Source organism: Carassius carassius, chromosome 1 (genome assembly GCF_963082965.1).
Source record: "Carassius carassius chromosome 1, fCarCar2.1, whole genome shotgun sequence".
Taxonomy (NCBI): Eukaryota; Metazoa; Chordata; class Actinopteri; order Cypriniformes; family Cyprinidae; genus Carassius; species Carassius carassius.
The window spans coordinates 9,772,980-9,789,419 of record NC_081755.1 but is presented as its reverse complement, the minus strand read 5'-3'; the positions used below and the strand labels follow the sequence as shown (position 1 = coordinate 9,789,419).

Genomic DNA, 16,440 nt, shown 5'->3' with positions numbered 1-16,440 from the left:
TGCAGCATCACTTTGCGCAGCCACAGCAGTCTTCCAAAAAGATGTACTGACAGCAGTGGGATTCGAACCCACGCCCCCGAAGAGACTGGAGCCTTAATCCAGCGCCTTGGACCGCTCGGCCATGCTACCCTGTGTGCCTACGCTCTCCGGCTCGCTACGACCAGTGGAAAAGATTCTTTCCATACCTTTTTTCGCCTTCCACTTTCCGGAAGTAGAAGCAACGCTACCACACTAAGCCCTTTTCAATGAGTAAATCTGGCTGTTTCCATCCTTTTGCCTACTAATTGCTTTCCACTGTTATTTTATTCAAGTGATTTCCCTGTTTTGAAGTAACTTCACTGTGATTGTAAACTATTGGTGTCCCTGCTTCAACACGGTGCATCTGTAAGAAAGGAGCAGAGGCCGTGACAGGCTTTCAGCACCGACTTGGCTAAAAGGCAAGGAATGTAAAAGCGGCTGAATTTGGACGTTCATGCAGCATCACTTTGCGCAGCCACAGCAGTCTTCCAAAAAGATGTACTGGCAGCAGTGGGATTCGAACCAACGCCCCCGAAGAGACTGGGGCCTTAATCCAGCGCCTTGGACCGCTCGGCCATGCTACCCTGTGTGCCTATGCTCTCCGGATCGCTACGACCGGTGGAAAAGTTTCTTTCCATTCCTTTTTTCGCCTTCCACCTTCCGGAAGTAGAAGCAACGCTACCACACTAAGCCCTTTTCAATGAGTAAATCTGGCTGTTTCCATCCTTTTGCCTACTAATTGCTTTCCACTGTTATTTTATTCAAGTGATTTCCCTGTTTTGAAGTAACTTCACTGTGATTGTAAACTATTGGTGTCCCTGCTTCAAAACGGTGCATCTGTAAGAAAGGAGCAGAGGCCGTGACAGGCTTTCAGCACCGACTTGGCAAAAAAGCAATGAATGTAAAAGTGGCTGAATTTGGACGTTCATGCAGCATCACTTTGCGCAGCCACAGCAGTCTTCCAAAAAGATGTACTGGCAGCAGTGGGATTCGAACCCACGCCCCCGAAGAGACTGGAGTCTTAATCCAGCGCCTTGGACCACTCGGCCATGCTACCCTGTGTGCCTACGCTCTCCGGCTGGCTACGACCGGTGGAAAAGTTTCTTTCCATTCCTTTTTTCGCCTTCCACCTTCCGGAAATAGAAGCAACGCTACCACACTAAGCCCTTTTCAATGAGTAAATCTGGCTGTTTCCATCCTTTTGCCTACTAATTGCTTTCCACTGTTATTTTATTCAAGTGATTTCCCTGTTTTGAAGTAACTTCACTGTGATTGTAAACTATTGGTGTCCCTGCTTCAACACGGTGCATCTGTAAGAAAGGAGCAGAGGCCGTGACAGGCTTTCAGCACCGACTTGGCTAAAAAGCAAGGAATGTAAAAGCGGCTGAATTTGGACGTTCATGCAGCATCACTTTGCGCAGCCACAGCAGTCTTCCAAAAAGATGTACTGGCAGCAGTGGGATTCGAACCCACGGCCCCGAAGAGACTGGAGCCTTAATCCAGCGCCTTGGACCGCTCAGCCATGCTACCCTGTGTGCCTACGCTCTCCGGCTCGCTACGACCAGTGGAAAAGTTTCTTTCCATACCTTTTTTCGCCTTCCACTTTCCGGAAGTAGAAGCAACGCTACCACACTAAGCCCTTTTCAATGAGTAAATCTGGCTGTTTCCATCCTTTTGCCTACTAATTGCTTTCCACTGTTATTTTATTCAAGTGATTTCCCTGTTTTGAAGTAACTTCACTGTGATTGTAAACTATTGGTGTCCCTGCTTCAACACGGTGCATCTGTAAGAAAGGAGCAGAGGCCGTGACAGGCTTTCAGCACCGACTTGGCTAAAAAGCAAGGAATGTAAAAGCGGCTGAATTTGGACGTTCATGCAGCATCACTTTGCGCAGCCACAGCAGTCTTCCAAAATTATCTACCTGCAGCGGTGGGATTCGAAGCTACACCCCCGAAGAGACTGGAGCCTTAATCCAGCACCTTGGACCGCTCGGCCATGCTACCCTGTGTGCCTACGCTCTCTGGCTCGCTACGACCAGTGGAAAGTTTCTTTCCATTCCTTTTTTCGCCTTCCACTTTCCGGAAGTAGAAGCAACGCTACCACACTAAGCCCTTTTCAATGAGTAAATCTGGCTGTTTCCATCCTTTTGCCTACTAAATGCTTTCCAATGTTATTTTATGTTATTCAAGTGATTTTCCTGTTTTGAAGTAACTTCACTGTGATTGTAAACTATTGGTGTCCCTGCTTCAACACGGTGCATCTGTAAGAAAGGAGCAGAGGCTGTGACAGGCTTTCAGCACCGACTTGGCTAGAAAGCAAGGAATGTAAAAGCGGCTGAATTTGGACATTCATGCAGCATCACTTTGCGCAGCCAAAGCAGTCTTCCAAAATTATCTACCTGCAGCGGTGGGATTCGAACCTACGCCCCCAAAGAGACTGGAGCCTTAATCCAGCGCCTTGGACCGCTCGGCCATGCTACCCTGTTTGCCTACGCTCTCCGGCTGGCTACGACCGGTGGAAAAGTTTCTTTCCATTCCTTTTTTCGCCTTCCACCTTCCGGAAATAGAGGCAACGCTACCACACTAAGCCCTTTTCAATGAGTAAAACTGTCTGTTTCCATTATTTTGCCTACTAAATGCTTTCCAATGTTATTTTATTCAAGTGATTTTCCTGTTTTGAAGTAACTTCACTGTGATTGTAAACTATTGGTGTCCCTGCTTCAACACGTTGCATCTGTAAGAAAGGAGCAGAGGCCGTGACAGGCTTTCAGCACCGACTTGGCAAAAAAGCAAGGAATGTAAAAGCGGCTGAATTTGGACGTTCATGCAGCATCACTTTGCGCAGCCACAGCAGTCTTCCAAAAGATGTACTGGCAGCGGTGGGATTCGAACCCACGCCCCCGAAGAGACTGGAGCCTTAATCCAGCGCCTTGGACCGCTTGGCCTTGCTACCCTGTGTGCCTACGCTCTCTGGCTCGCTACGCCCGGTGGAAAAGTTTCTTTCCATTTCTTTTTTCGCCTTCGACCTTCCGGAAGTAGAAGCAACGCTACCACACTAAGCCCTTTTCAATGAGTAAATCTGGCTGTTTCCATCCTTTTGCCTACTAATTGCTTTCCACTTTTATTTTATTCAAGTGATTTTCCTGTTTTGAAGTAACTTCACTGTGATTGTAAACTATTGGTGTCCCTGCTTCAACACGGTACATCTGTAAGAAAGGAGCAGAGGCCGTGACAGGCTTTCAGCACCGACTTGGCTAAAAAGCAAGGAATGTAAAAGCGGCTGAATTTGGACGTTCATGCAGCATCACTTTGCGCAGCCACAGCAGTCTTCCAAAAGATGCACTGGCAGCGGTGGGATTCGAACCCACACCCCCGAAGAGACTGGAGCCTTAATCCAGCGCCTTGGACCGCTCAGCCACGCTAAACTGTGTACCTACGCTCTCCGGCTCGCTACGACCGGTGGAAAAGTTTCTTTCCATTCCTTTTTTCGCCTTCCACCTTCCGGAAGTAGAAGCAACGCTACCACACTAAGCCCTTTTCAATGAGTAAATCTGGCTGTTTCCATCTTTTTGCCTACTAATTGCTTTCCACTGTTATTTTATTCAAGTGATTTCCCTGTTTTGAAGTAACTTCACTGTGATTGTAAACTATTGGTGTCCCTGCTTCAACACGGTGCATCTGTAAGAAAGGAGCAGAGGCCGTGACAGGCTTTCAGCACCGACTTGGCTAAAAAGCAAGGAATGTAAAAGCGGCTGAATTTGGACGTTCATGCAGCATCACTATTGCGCAGCCACAGCAGTCTTCTAAAAAGATGTACTGGCAGCAGTGGGATTCGAACCCACGCCACCGAAGAGACTGGAGCCTTAATCCAGCGCCTTGGACCACTCGGCCATGCTACCCTGTGTGCCTACGCTCTCCGGGTCGCTACCACCGGTGGAAAAGTTTCTTTCCATTCCTTTTTTCGCCTTCCACCTTCCGGAAGTAGAAGCAACGCTACCACACTAAGCCCTTTTCAATGAGTAAATCTGGCTGTTTCCATCCTTTTGCCTACTAAATGCTTTCCAATGTTATTTTATTTTATTCAAGTGATTTTCCTGTTTTGAAGTAACTTCACTGTGATTGTAAACTATTGGTGTCCCTGCTTCAACACGGTGCATCTGTAAGAAAGGAGCAGAGGCTGTGACAGGCTTTCAGCACCGACTTGGCTAAAAAACAAGGAATGTAAAAGCGGCTGAATTTGGACGTTCATGCATCATCACATTGCGCAGCCACAGCAGTCTTCCAAAAAGATGTACTGGCAACAATGGGATTCGAACCCACGCCACAGAAGAGACTGGAGCCTTAATCCAGCGCCTTGGACCACTCGGCCATGCTAACCTGTATGCCTATGCTCTCCGGCTCGCTACGACCGGTGGAAAAGTTTCTTTCCGTTACTTTTTTCGCCTTCCACCTTCCGGAAGTAGAAGCAACGCTACCACACTAAGCCCTTTTCAATGAGTAAATCTGGCTGTTTCCATCCTTTTGCCTACTAAATGCTTTCCAATGTTATTTAATTTTATTCAAGTGATTTTCCTGTTTTGAAGTAACTTCACTGTGATTGTAAACTATTGGTGTCCCTGCTTCAACACGGTGCATCTGTAAGAAAGGAGCAGAGGCCATGACAGGCTTTCAGCACCGACTTGGCTAAAAAGCAAGGAATGTAAAAGTGGCTGAATTTGGACGTTCATGCAGCATCACTTTGCGCAGCCACAACAGTCTTCCAAAAAGATGTACTGGCAGCAGTGGGATTCGAACCCACGCCCCCAAAGAGACTGGAGCCTTAATCCAGCGCCTTGGACCGCTCGGCCATGCTACCTTGTGTGCCTACACTCTCCGGCTGGCTACGACCGGTGGAAAAGTTTCTTTCCATTCCTTTTTTCGCCTTCCACCTTCCGGAAGTAGAAGCAACGCTACCACACTAAGCCCTTTTCAATGAGTAAATCTGGCTGTTTCCATCCTTTTGCCTACTAATTGCTTTCCACTGTTATTTTATTCAAGTGATTTCCCTGTTTTGAAGTAACTTCACTGTGATTGTAAACTATTGGTGTCCCTGCTTCAACACGGTGCATCTGTAAGAAAGGAGCAGAGGCCGTGACAGGCTTTCAGCACCGACTTGGCTAAAAAGCAAGGAATGTAAAAGCGGATGAATTTGGACGTTCATGCAGCATCACTTTGTGCAGCCACAGCAGTCTTCCAAAAAGATGTACTGGTTGCAGTGGGATTCGAACCGACGGCCCCGAAGAGACTGGAGCCTTAATCCAGCGCCTTGGACCGCTCGGCCATGCTAGCTTGGGTGCCTACGCTCTCCGGCTCACTATGACCGGTGGAAAAGTTTCTTTCCATTCCTTTTTTCGCCTTCCACCTTCCGGAAGTAGAAGCAACGCTACCACACTAAGCCCTTTTCAATGAGTAAATCTGGCTGTTTCCATCCTTTTGCCTACTAAATGCTTTCCAATGTTATTTTATTGTATTCAAGTGATTTTCCTGTTTTGAAGTAACTTCACTGTGATTGTAAACTATTGGTGTCCCTGCTTCAACACGGTGCATCTGTAAGAAAGGAGCAGAGGCCATGACAGGCTTTCAGCACCGACTTGGCTAAAAAGCAAGGAATGTAAAAGCGGCTGAATTTGGACGTTCATGCATCATCACATTGCGCAGCCACAGCAGTCTTCCAAAAAGATGTACTGGCAACAATGGGATTCGAACCCACGCCACAGAAGAGACTGGAGCCTTAATCCAGCGCCTTGGACCACTCGGCCATGCTAACCTGTATGCCTATGCTCTCCGGCTCGCTACGACCGGTGGAAAAGTTTCTTTCCGTTACTTTTTTCGCCTTCCACCTTCCGGAAGTAGAAGCAACGCTACCACACTAAGCCCTTTTCAATGAGTAAATCTGGCTGTTTCCATCCTTTTGCCTACTAAATGCTTTCCAATGTTATTTAATTTTATTCAAGTGATTTTCCTGTTTTGAAGTAACTTCACTGTGATTGTAAACTATTGGTGTCCCTGCTTCAACACGGTGCATCTGTAAGAAAGGAGCAGAGGCCATGACAGGCTTTCAGCACCGACTTGGCTAAAAAGCAAGGAATGTAAAAGTGGCTGAATTTGGACGTTCATGCAGCATCACTTTGCGCAGCCACAACAGTCTTCCAAAAAGATGTACTGGCAGCAGTGGGATTCGAACCCACGCCCCCAAAGAGACTGGAGCCTTAATCCAGCGCCTTGGACCGCTCGGCCATGCTACCCTGTGTGCCTACACTCTCCGGCTGGCTACGACCGGTGGAAAAGTTTCTTTCCATTCCTTTTTTCGCCTTCCACCTTCCGGAAGTAGAAGCAACGCTACCACACTAAGCCCTTTTCAATGAGTAAATCTGGCTGTTTCCATCCTTTTGCCTACTAATTGCTTTCCACTGTTATTTTATTCAAGTGATTTTCCTGTTTTGAAGTAACTTCACTGTGATTGTAAACTATTGGTGTCCCTGCTTCAACACGGTGCATCTGTAAGAAAGGAGCAGAGGCCGTGACAGGCTTTCAGCACCGACTTGGCAAAAAAGCAAGGAATGTAAAAGCGGCTGAATTTGGACGTTCATGCAGCATCACTTTGCGCAGCCACAGCAGTCTTCCAAAAGATATACTGGCAGCAGTGGGATTCGAACCCACGCCCCCGATGAGACTGGAGCCTTAATCCAGCGCCTTGGACCGCTCGGCCTTGCTACCCTGTGTGGCTACGCTCTCCGGCTCGCTACGACCGGTGGAAAAGTTTCTTTCCATTCCTTTTTTCGCCTTCCACCTTCCGGAAGTAGAAGCAACGCTACCACACTAAGCCCTTTTCAATGAGTAAATCTGGCTGTTTCCATCCTTTTGCCTACTAATTGCTTTCCACTGTTATTTTATTCAAGTGATTTCCCTGTTTTGAAGTAACTTCACTGTGATTGTAAACTATTGGTGTCCCTGCTTCAACACGGTGCATCTGTAAGAAAGGAGCGGAGGCAGTGACAGGCTTTCAGCACCGACTTGGCAAAAAAGCAAGGAATGTAAAAGCGGCTGAATTTGGACGTTCATGCAGTATCACTTTGCGCAGCCACAGCAGTCTTCCAAAAGATGTACTGGCAGCAGTGGGATTCGAACCCACGCCCCCGAAGAGACTGGAGCCTTAATCCTGCGCCTTGGACCGCTCGGCCTTGCTACCCTGTGTGGCTACGCTCTCCGGCTCGCTACTACCGGTGGAAAAGTTTCTTTCCATTCCTTTTTTCGCCTTACACCTTCCGGAAGTAGAAGCAACGCTACCACACTAAGCCCTTTTCAATGAGTAAATCTGGCTGTTTCCATCCTTTTGCCTACTAATTGCTTTCCACTGTTATTTTATTCAAGTGATTTTCCTGTTTTGAAGTAACTTCACTGTGATTGTAAACTATTGGTGTCCCTGCTTCAACACGGTGCATCTGTAAGAAAGGAGCAGAGGCCGTGACAGGCTTTCAGCACCAACTTGGCTAAAAAGCAAGGAATGTAAAAGTGGCTGAATTTGGACGTTCATGCAGCATCACTTTGCGCAGCCACAGCAGTCTTCCAAAAAGATGTACTGGCAGCAGTGGGATTCGAACCCACGCCCCCAAAGAGACTGGAGCCTTAATCCAGCGCCTTGGACCTCTCGGCCATGCTACCCTGTGTGCCTATGCTCTCCGGCTCGTTACGACCGGTGGAAAAGTTTCTTTCCATTCCTTTTTTCGCCTTCCACCTTCCGGAAGTAGAAGCAACGCTACCACACTAAGCCCTTTTCAATGAGTAAATCTGGCTGTTTCCATCCTTTTGCCTACTAAATGCTTTCCAATGTTATTTTATTTTATTCAAGTGATTTTCCTGTTTTGAAGTAACTTCACTGTGATTGTAAACTATTGGTGTCCCTGCTTCAACTCGGTGCATCTGTAAGAAAGGAGCAGAGGCCGTGACAGGCTTTCAGCACCGACTTGGCTAAAAAGCAAGGAATGTAAAAGCGGCTGAATTTGGACGTTCATGCAGCATCACTTTGCGCAGCCACAGCAGTCTTCCAAAAAGATGTACTGGTGGCAGTGGGATTCGAACCGACGGCCCCGAAGAGACCGGAGCCTTAATCCAGCGCCTTGGACCGCTCGGCCATGCTAGCCTGTGTGCCTACGCTCTCCGGCTCGCTATGAGCGGTGGAAAAGTTTCTTTCCATTCCTTTTTTCGCCTTCCACCTTCCGGAAGTAGAAGCAACGCTACCACACTAAGCCCTTTTCAATGAGTAAATCTGGCTGTTTCCATCCTTTTGCCTACTAATTGCTTTCCACTGTTATTTTATTCAAGTGATTTCCCTGTTTTGAAGTAACTTCACTGTGATTGTAAACTATTGGTGTCCCTGCTTCAACACGGTGCATCTGTAAGAAAGGAGCAGAGGCCGTGACAGGCTTTCAGCACCAACTTGGCTAAAAAGCAAGGAATGTAAAAGTGGCTGAATTTGGACGTTCATGCAGCATCACTTTGCGCAGCCACAGCAGTCTTCCAAAAAGATGTACTGGCAGCAGTGGGATTCGAACCCACACCCCCAAAGAGACTGGAGCCTTAATCCAGCGCCTTGGACCGCTCGGCCACGCTACCCTGTGTACCTATGCTCTCCAGCTCGCTACGACCGGTGGAAAAGTCTCTTTCCATTCCTTTTTTCGCCTTCCACCTTCCGGAAGTAGAAGCAACGCTAACACACTAAGCCCTTTTTAATGAGTAAATCTGGCTGTTTCCATCCTTTTGCCTACTAAATGCTTTCCAATGTTATTTTATTCAAGTGATTTTCCTGTTTTGAAGTAACTTCACTGTGATTGTAAACTATTGGTTTCCTTGCTTCAACACGTTGCATCTGTAAGAAAGGAGCAGAGGCCGTGACAGGCTTTCAGCACCGACTTGGCAAAAAAGCAAGGAATGTAAAAGCGGCTGAATTTGGACGTTCATGCAGCATCACTTTGCGCAGCCACAGCAGTCTTCCAAAAGATGTACTGGCTGCGGTGGGATTCGAACCCACGCCCCCGAAGAGACTGGAGCCTTAATCCAGCGCCTTGGACCGCTTGGCCTTGCTACCCTGTGTGCCTACGCTCTCCGGCTCGCTACGCCCGGTGGAAAAGTTTCTTTCCATTTCTTTTTTCGCCTTCCACCTTCCGGAAGTAGAAGCAACGCTACCACACTAAGCCCTTTTCAATGAGTAAATCTGGCTGTTTCCATCCTTTTGCCTACTAATTGCTTTCCACTTTTATTTTATTCAAGTGATTTTCCTGTTTTGAAGTAACTTCACTGTGATTGTAAACTATTGGTGTCCCTGCTTCAACACGGTGCATCTGTAAGAAAGGAGCAGAGGCCGTGACAGGCTTTCAGCACCGACTTGGCTAAAAAGCAAGGAATGTAAAAGCGGCTGAATTTGGACGTTCATGCAGCATCACTTTGCGCAGCCACAGCAGTCTTCCAAAAGATGCACTGGCAGCGGTGGGATTCGAACCCACGCCCCCGAAGAGACTGGAGCCTTAATCCAGCGCCTTGGACCGCTCGGCCACGCTACCCTGTGTACCTACGCTCTCCGGCTCGCTACGACCGGTGGAAAAGTTTCTTTCCATTCCTTTTTTCGCCTTCCACCTTCCGGAAGTAGAAGCAACGCTACCACACTAAGCCCTTTTCAATGAGTAAATCTGGCTGTTTCCATCCTTTTGCCTACTAATTGCTTTCCACTGTTATTTTATTCAAGTGATTTTCCTGTTTTGAAGTAACTTCACTGTGATTGTAAACTATTGGTGTCCCTGCTTCAACACGGTGCATCTGTAAGAAAGGAGCAGAGGCTGTGACAGGCTTTCAGCACCGACTTGGCTAGAAAGCAAGGAATGTAAAAGCGGCTGAATTTGGACATTCATGCAGCATCACTTTGCGCAGCCACAGCAGTCTTCCAAAATTATCTACCTGCAGCGGTGGGATTCAAACCTACACCCCCGAAGAGACTGGAGCCTTAATCCAGCGCCTTGGACCGCTCGGCCATGCTAACCTGTGTGCCTATGCTCTCCGGCTTGCTACGACCGGTGGAAAAGTTTCTTTCCATTACTTTTTTCGCCTTCCACCTTCCGGAAGTAGAAGCAATGCTACCACTCTAAGCCCTTTTCAATGAGTAAATCTGGCTGTTTCCATCCTTTTGCCTACTAAATGCTTTCCAATGTTATTTTATTTTATTCAAGTGATTTTCCTGTTTTGAAGTAACTTCATTGTGATTGTAAACTATTGGTGTCCCTGCTTCAACACGGTGCATCTGTAAGAAAGGAGCAGAGGCCGTGACAGCCTTTCAGCACCGACTTGGCTAAAAAGCAAGGAATGTAAAAGTGGCTGAATTTGGACGTTCATGCAGCATCACTTTGCGCAGCCACAACAGTCTTCCAAAAAGATGTACTGGCAGCAGTGGGATTCGAACCCACGCCCCCAAAGAGACTGGAGCCTTAATCCAGCGCCTTGGACCGCTCGGCCATGCTACCCTGTGTGCCTACACTCTCCGGCTGGCTACGACTGGTGGAAAAGTTTCTTTCCATTCCTTTTTTCGCCTTCCACCTTCCGGAAGTAGAAGCAACGCTACCACACTAAGCCCTTTTCAATGAGTAAATCTGGCTGTTTCCATCCTTTTGCCTACTAATTGCTTTCCACAGTTATTTTATTCAAGTGATTTCCCTGTTTTGAAGTAACTTCACTGTGATTGTAAACTATTGGTGTCCCTGCTTCAACACGGTGCATCTGTAAGAAAGGAGCAGAGGCCGTGACAGGCTTTCAGCACCGACTTGGCTAAAAAGCAAGGAATGTAAAAGCGGCTGAATTTGGACGTTCATGCAGCATCACTTTGTGCAGCCACAGCAGTCTTCCAAAAAGATGTACTGGTGGCAGTGGGATTCGAACCGACGGCCCCGAAGAGACTGGAGCCTTAATCCAGCGCCTTGGACCGCTCGGCCATGCTAGCCTGTGTGTCTACGCTCTCCGGCTCGCTATGACCGGTGGAAAAGTTTCTTTCCATTCCTTTTTTCGCCTTCCTTCTTCCGGAAGTAGAAGCAACGCTACCACACTAAGCCCTTTTCAATGAGTAAATCTGGCTGTTTCCATCCTTTTGCCTACTAATTGCTTTCCACTGTTATTTTATTCAAGTGATTTCTCTGTTTTGAAGTAACTTCACTGTGATTGTAAACTATTGGTGTCCCTGCTTCAACACGGTGCATCCGAAGAAAGGAGCAGAGGCCGTGACAGGCTTTCAGCACCGACTTGGCTAAAAAGCAAGGAATGTTAAAGCGGCTGAATTTGGACGTTCATGCAGCATCACTTTGCGCAGCCAAAGCAGTCTTCCAAAATTATCTACCTGCAGCAGTGGGATTCGAACCTACGCCCCCAAAGAGACTGGAGCCTTAATCCAGCGCCTTGGACCGCTCGGCCATGCTACCCTGTGTGCCTACGCTCTCCGGCTGGCTACGACCGGTGGAAAAGTTTCTTTCCATTCCTTTTTTCGCCTTCCACCTTCCTGAAATAGAGGCAACGCTACCACACTAAGCCCTTTTCAATGAGTAAAACTGTCTGTTTCCATTATTTTGCCTACTAAATGCTTTCCAATGTTATTTTATTCAAGTGATTTTCCTGTTTTGAAGTAACTTCACTGTGATTGTAAACTATTGGTGTCCCTGCTTCAACACGTTGCATCTGTAAGAAAGGAGCAGAGGCCGTGACAGGCTTTCAGCACCGACTTGGCAAAAAAGCAAGGAATGTAAAAGCGGCTGAATTTGGACGTTCATGCAGCATTACTTTGCGCAGCCACAGCAGTCTTCTAAAATTATCTAACTGCAGCGGTGGGATTCAAACCTACACCCCCGAAGAGACTGGAGCCTTAATCCAGCGCCTTGGACCGCTCGGCCATGCTAACCTGTGTGCCTATGCTCTCCGGCTTGCTACGACCGGTGGAAAAGTTTATTTCCATTACTTTTTTCGCCTTCCACCTTCCGGAAGTAGAAGCAATGCTACCACTCTAAGCCCTTTTCAATGAGTAAATCTGGCTGTTTCCATCCTTTTGCCTACTAAATGCTTTCCAATGTTATTTTATTTTATTCAAGTGATTTTCCTGTTTTGAAGTAACTTCATTGTGATTGTAAACTATTGGTGTCCCTGCTTCAACACGGTGCATCTGTAAGAAAGGAGCAGAGGCCATGACAGGCTTTCAGCACCGACTTGGCTAAAAAGCAAGGAATGTAAAAGTGGCTGAATTTGGACGTTCATGCAGCATCACTTTGCGCAGCCACAACAGTCTTCCAAAAAGATGTACTGGCAGCAGTGGGATTCGAACCCACACCCCCAAAGAGACTGGAGCCTTAATCCAGCGCCTTGGACCGCTCGGCCATGCTACCCTGTGTGTCTACACTCTCCGGCTGGCTACGACCGGTGGAAAAGTTTCTTTCCATTCCTTTTTTCGCCTTCCACCTTCCGGAAGTAGAAGCAACGCTACCACACTAAGCCCTTTTCAATGAGTAAATCTGGCTGTTTCCATCCTTTTGCCTACTAATTGCTTCCCACTGTTATTTTATTCAAGTGATTGTAAACTATTGATGTCCCTGCTTCAACACGGTGCATCTGTAAGAAAGGAGCAGAGGCCGTGACAGGCTTTCAGCACCGACTTGGCAAAAAAGCAAGGAATGTAAAAGCGGCTGAATTTGGACGTTCATGCAGCATCACATTGCGCAGCCACAGCAGTCTTCCAAAAGATGTACTGGCAGCAGGTGGATTCGAAACCACGCCCCCGAAGAGACTGGAGCCTTAATCTAGCGCCTTGGACCACTCGGCCACGCTACCCCTTGTGCATGCGCTCTCCGGCTCGCTACGACCGGTGAAAAGGTTTCTTTCCATTCCTTTTTTCGCCTTCCACCTTCCTGAAATAGAGGCAACGCTACCACACTAAGCCCTTTTCAATGAGTAAAACTGTCTGTTTCCATTATTTTGCCTACTAAATGCTTTCCAATGTTATTTTATTCAAGTGATTTTCCTGTTTTGAAGTAACTTCACTGTGATTGTAAACTATTGGTGTCCCTGCTTCAACACGTTGCATCTGTAAGAAAGGAGCAGAGGCCGTGACAGGCTTTCAGCACCGACTTGGCAAAAAAGCAAGGAATGTAAAAGCGGCTGAATTTGGACGTTCATGCAGCATCACTTTGCGCAGCCACAGCAGTCTTCCAAAAGATGTACTGGCAGCGTTGGGATTCGAACCCACGCCCCCGAAGAGACTGGAGCCTTAATCCAGCGACTTGGACCGCTCGGCCTTGCTACCCTGTGTGCCTACGCTCTCCGGCTCGCTACGCCCGGTGGAAAAGTTTCTTTCCATTTCTTTTTTCGCCTTCCACCTTCCGGAAGTAGAAGCAACGCTACCACACTAAGCCCTTTTCAATGAGTAAATCTGGCTGTTTCCATCCTTTTGCCTACTAATTGCTTTCCACTTTTATTTTATTCAAGTGATTTTCCTGTTTTGAAGTAACTTCACTGTGATTGTAAACTATTGGTGTCCCTGCTTCAACACGGTGCATCTGGAAGAAAGGAGTAGAGGCCGTGACAGGCTTTCAGCACCGACTTGGCTAAAAAGCAAGGAATGTAAAAGCGGCTGAATTTGGACGTTCATGCAGCATCACTTTGCGCAGCCACAGCAGTCTTCCAAAAAGAAAAACTTTCGCCTTCCACCTTCCGGAAGTAGAAGCAACGCTACCACACTAAGCCCTTTTCAATGAGTAAATCTGGCTGTTTCCATCCTTTTGCCTACTAAATGCTTTCCAATGTTATTTTATTTTATTCAAGTGATTTTCCTGTTTTGAAGTAACTTCACTGTGATTGTAAACTATTGGCGTCCCTGCTTCAACACGGTGCATCTGTAAGAAAGGAGCAGAGGCCATGACAGGCTTTCAGCACCGACTTGGCTAAAAAGCAAGGAATGTAAAAGTGGCTGAATTTGGACGTCCATGCAGCATCACTTTGCGCAGCCACAGCAGTCTTCCAAAAAGATGTACTGGCAGCAGTGGGATTCGAACCCACGCCCCCGAAGAGACTGGAGCCTTAATCCAGCGCCTTGGACCGCTCGGCCATGCTACCCTGTGTGACTACACTCTCTGGCTGGCTACGACCGGTGGAAAAGTTTCTTTCCATTACTTTTTTCGCCTTCCACCTTCCGGAAGTAGAAGCAACGCTACCACACTAAGCCCTTTTCAATGAGTAAATCTGGCTGTTTCCATCCTTTTGCCTACTAATTGCTTTCCACTGTTATTTTATTCAAGTGATTTCCCTGTTTTGAAGTAACTTCACTGTGATTGTAATCTATTGGTGTCCCTGCTTCAACACGGTGCATCTGTAAGAAAGGAGCAGAGGCCGTGACAGGCTTTCAGCACCGACTTGGCTAAAAAGCAAGGAATGTGAAAGCGGCTGAATTTGGACGTTCATGCAGCATCACTTTGCACAGCCACAGCAGTCTTCTAAAAAGATGTACTGGCAGCAGTGGGATTCGAACCCACGCCCCCGAAGAGACTGGAGCCTTAATCCAGCGCCTTGGACCGCTCGGCCATGCTACCCTGTGTGCTTACGCTCTCCGGCTCGATACCACCGGTGGAAAAGTTTCTTTCCATTCCTTTTTTCGCCTTCCACCTTCCTGAAGTAGAAGCAACGCTACCACACTAAGCCCTTTTCAATGAGTAAATCTGGCTGTTTCCATCCTTTTGCCTACTAAATGCTTTCCAATATTATTTTATTTTATTCAAGTGATTTTCCTGTTTTGAAGTAACTTCACTGTGATTGTAAATTATTGGTGTCCCTGCTTCAACACGGTGCATCTGTAAAAAAGGAGCAGAGGCTGTGACAGGCTTTCAGCACCGACTTGGCTAAAAAGCAAGGAATGTAAAAGCGGCTTAATTTGGACGTTCATGCAGCATCACTATTGCGAAGCCACAGCAGTCTTCTAAAAAGAAGTACTGGCAGCAGTGGGATTCGAACCCACGTCCCCGAAGAGACTGGAGCCTTAATCCAGCGCCTTGGACCGCTCGGCCATGCTACCCTGTGTGCCTACGCTCTCCGGCTCGCTACCACCGGTGGAAAAGTTTCTTTCCATTCCTTTTTTCGCCTTCCACCTTCCGGAAGTAGAAGCAACGCTACCACACTAAGCCCTTTTCAATGAGTAAATCTGGCTGTTTCCATCCTTTTGCCTACTAAATGCTTTCCAATGTTATTTTATTTTATTCAAGTGATTTTCCTGTTTTGAAGTAACTTCACTGTGATTGTAAACTATTGGTGCCCCTGCTTCAACACGGTGCATCTGTAAGAAAGGAGCAGAGGCCGTGACAGGCTTTCAGCACCGACTTGGCTAAAAAGCAAAGAATGTAAAAGCGGCTGATTTTGGACGTTCATGCAGCATCACTTTGCGCAGCCACAGCAGTCTTCCAAAAAGATGTACTGGCAACAGTGGGATTCGAACCCACGCCCCCGAAGAGACTGGAGCCTTAATCCAGCGCCTTGGACCGCTCGGCCATGCTAACCTGTGTGCCTATGCTCTCCGGCTCGCTACGACCGGTGGAAAACTTTCTTTCCATTACTTTTTTCGCCTTCCACCTTCCGGAAGTAGAAGCAACGCTACCACACTAAGCCCTTTTCAATGAGTAAATCTGGCTGTTTCCATCCTTTTGCCTACTAAATGCTTTCCAATGTTATTTTATTTTATTCAAGGTATTTTCCTGTTTTGAAGTAACTTCACTGTGATTGTAAACTATTGGTGTCCCTGCTTCAACACGGTGCATCTGTAAGAAAGGAGCAGAGGCCATGACAGGCTTTCAGCACCGAATTGGCTAAAAAGCAAGGAATGTAAAAGTGGCTGAATTTGGACGTTCATGCAGCATCACTTTGCGCAGCCACAGCAGTCTTCCAAAAAGATGTACTGGCAGCAGTGGGATTCGAACCCACGCCCCCAAAGAGACTGGAGCCTTAATCCAGCGCCTTGGACCGCTCGGCCATGCTACCCTGTGTGACTACACTGTCCGGCTGGCTACGACCGGTGGAAAAGTTTCTTTCCATTCCTTTTTTCGCCTTCCACCTTCCGGAAGTAGAAGCAACGCTACCACACTAAGCCCTTTTCAATGAGTAAATCTGGCTGTTTCCATCCTTTTGCCTACTAATTGCTTTCCACTGTTATTTTATTCAAGTGATTTCCCTGTTTTGAAGTAACTTCACTGTGATTGTAAACTATTGGTGTCCCTGCTTCAACACGGTGCATCTGTAAGAAAGGAGCAGAGGCCGTGACAGGCTTTCAGCACCGACTTGGCTAAAAAGCAAGGAATGTAAAAGCGGCTGAATTTGGACGTTCATGCAG

General features: G+C 47.3%; 17 non-coding genes across 17 annotated transcripts; all 17 read right to left on the bottom strand.

Annotated features, from left to right (window-relative positions):
* Positions 1-47: 47 nt before the first annotated feature.
* On the bottom strand, positions 48-129 carry trnal-aag (transfer RNA leucine (anticodon AAG)). Its single transcript has one exon. It is a non-coding gene; the product is annotated as a tRNA-Leu (tRNA).
* Positions 130-993: 864 nt separating this feature from the next.
* Positions 994-1,075, bottom strand: trnal-aag (transfer RNA leucine (anticodon AAG)). The gene has a single exon. It is a non-coding gene; the product is annotated as a tRNA-Leu (tRNA).
* Positions 1,076-1,466: 391 nt separating this feature from the next.
* On the bottom strand, positions 1,467-1,548 carry trnal-aag (transfer RNA leucine (anticodon AAG)). The gene has a single exon. It is a non-coding gene; the product is annotated as a tRNA-Leu (tRNA).
* A 2,286-nt stretch (positions 1,549-3,834) lies between these two features.
* Positions 3,835-3,916, bottom strand: trnal-aag (transfer RNA leucine (anticodon AAG)). The gene has a single exon. It is a non-coding gene; the product is annotated as a tRNA-Leu (tRNA).
* An 874-nt stretch (positions 3,917-4,790) lies between these two features.
* Positions 4,791-4,872, bottom strand: trnal-aag (transfer RNA leucine (anticodon AAG)). The gene has a single exon. It is a non-coding gene; the product is annotated as a tRNA-Leu (tRNA).
* A 1,347-nt stretch (positions 4,873-6,219) lies between these two features.
* On the bottom strand, positions 6,220-6,301 carry trnal-aag (transfer RNA leucine (anticodon AAG)). Its single transcript has one exon. It is a non-coding gene; the product is annotated as a tRNA-Leu (tRNA).
* Positions 6,302-6,691: 390 nt separating this feature from the next.
* trnal-aag (transfer RNA leucine (anticodon AAG)) lies at positions 6,692-6,773 on the bottom strand. The gene has a single exon. It is a non-coding gene; the product is annotated as a tRNA-Leu (tRNA).
* Positions 6,774-7,636: 863 nt separating this feature from the next.
* Positions 7,637-7,718, bottom strand: trnal-aag (transfer RNA leucine (anticodon AAG)). Its single transcript has one exon. It is a non-coding gene; the product is annotated as a tRNA-Leu (tRNA).
* Positions 7,719-8,587: 869 nt separating this feature from the next.
* Positions 8,588-8,669, bottom strand: trnal-aag (transfer RNA leucine (anticodon AAG)). Its single transcript has one exon. It is a non-coding gene; the product is annotated as a tRNA-Leu (tRNA).
* An 862-nt stretch (positions 8,670-9,531) lies between these two features.
* On the bottom strand, positions 9,532-9,613 carry trnal-aag (transfer RNA leucine (anticodon AAG)). Its single transcript has one exon. It is a non-coding gene; the product is annotated as a tRNA-Leu (tRNA).
* An 869-nt stretch (positions 9,614-10,482) lies between these two features.
* trnal-aag (transfer RNA leucine (anticodon AAG)) lies at positions 10,483-10,564 on the bottom strand. Its single transcript has one exon. It is a non-coding gene; the product is annotated as a tRNA-Leu (tRNA).
* Positions 10,565-12,378: 1,814 nt separating this feature from the next.
* trnal-aag (transfer RNA leucine (anticodon AAG)) lies at positions 12,379-12,460 on the bottom strand. Its single transcript has one exon. It is a non-coding gene; the product is annotated as a tRNA-Leu (tRNA).
* Positions 12,461-14,101: 1,641 nt separating this feature from the next.
* Positions 14,102-14,183, bottom strand: trnal-aag (transfer RNA leucine (anticodon AAG)). The gene has a single exon. It is a non-coding gene; the product is annotated as a tRNA-Leu (tRNA).
* A 391-nt stretch (positions 14,184-14,574) lies between these two features.
* Positions 14,575-14,656, bottom strand: trnal-aag (transfer RNA leucine (anticodon AAG)). The gene has a single exon. It is a non-coding gene; the product is annotated as a tRNA-Leu (tRNA).
* A 397-nt stretch (positions 14,657-15,053) lies between these two features.
* trnal-aag (transfer RNA leucine (anticodon AAG)) lies at positions 15,054-15,135 on the bottom strand. Its single transcript has one exon. It is a non-coding gene; the product is annotated as a tRNA-Leu (tRNA).
* A 396-nt stretch (positions 15,136-15,531) lies between these two features.
* On the bottom strand, positions 15,532-15,614 carry trnal-aag (transfer RNA leucine (anticodon AAG)). Its single transcript has one exon. It is a non-coding gene; the product is annotated as a tRNA-Leu (tRNA).
* A 395-nt stretch (positions 15,615-16,009) lies between these two features.
* On the bottom strand, positions 16,010-16,091 carry trnal-aag (transfer RNA leucine (anticodon AAG)). Its single transcript has one exon. It is a non-coding gene; the product is annotated as a tRNA-Leu (tRNA).
* Positions 16,092-16,440: the final 349 nt, after the last annotated feature.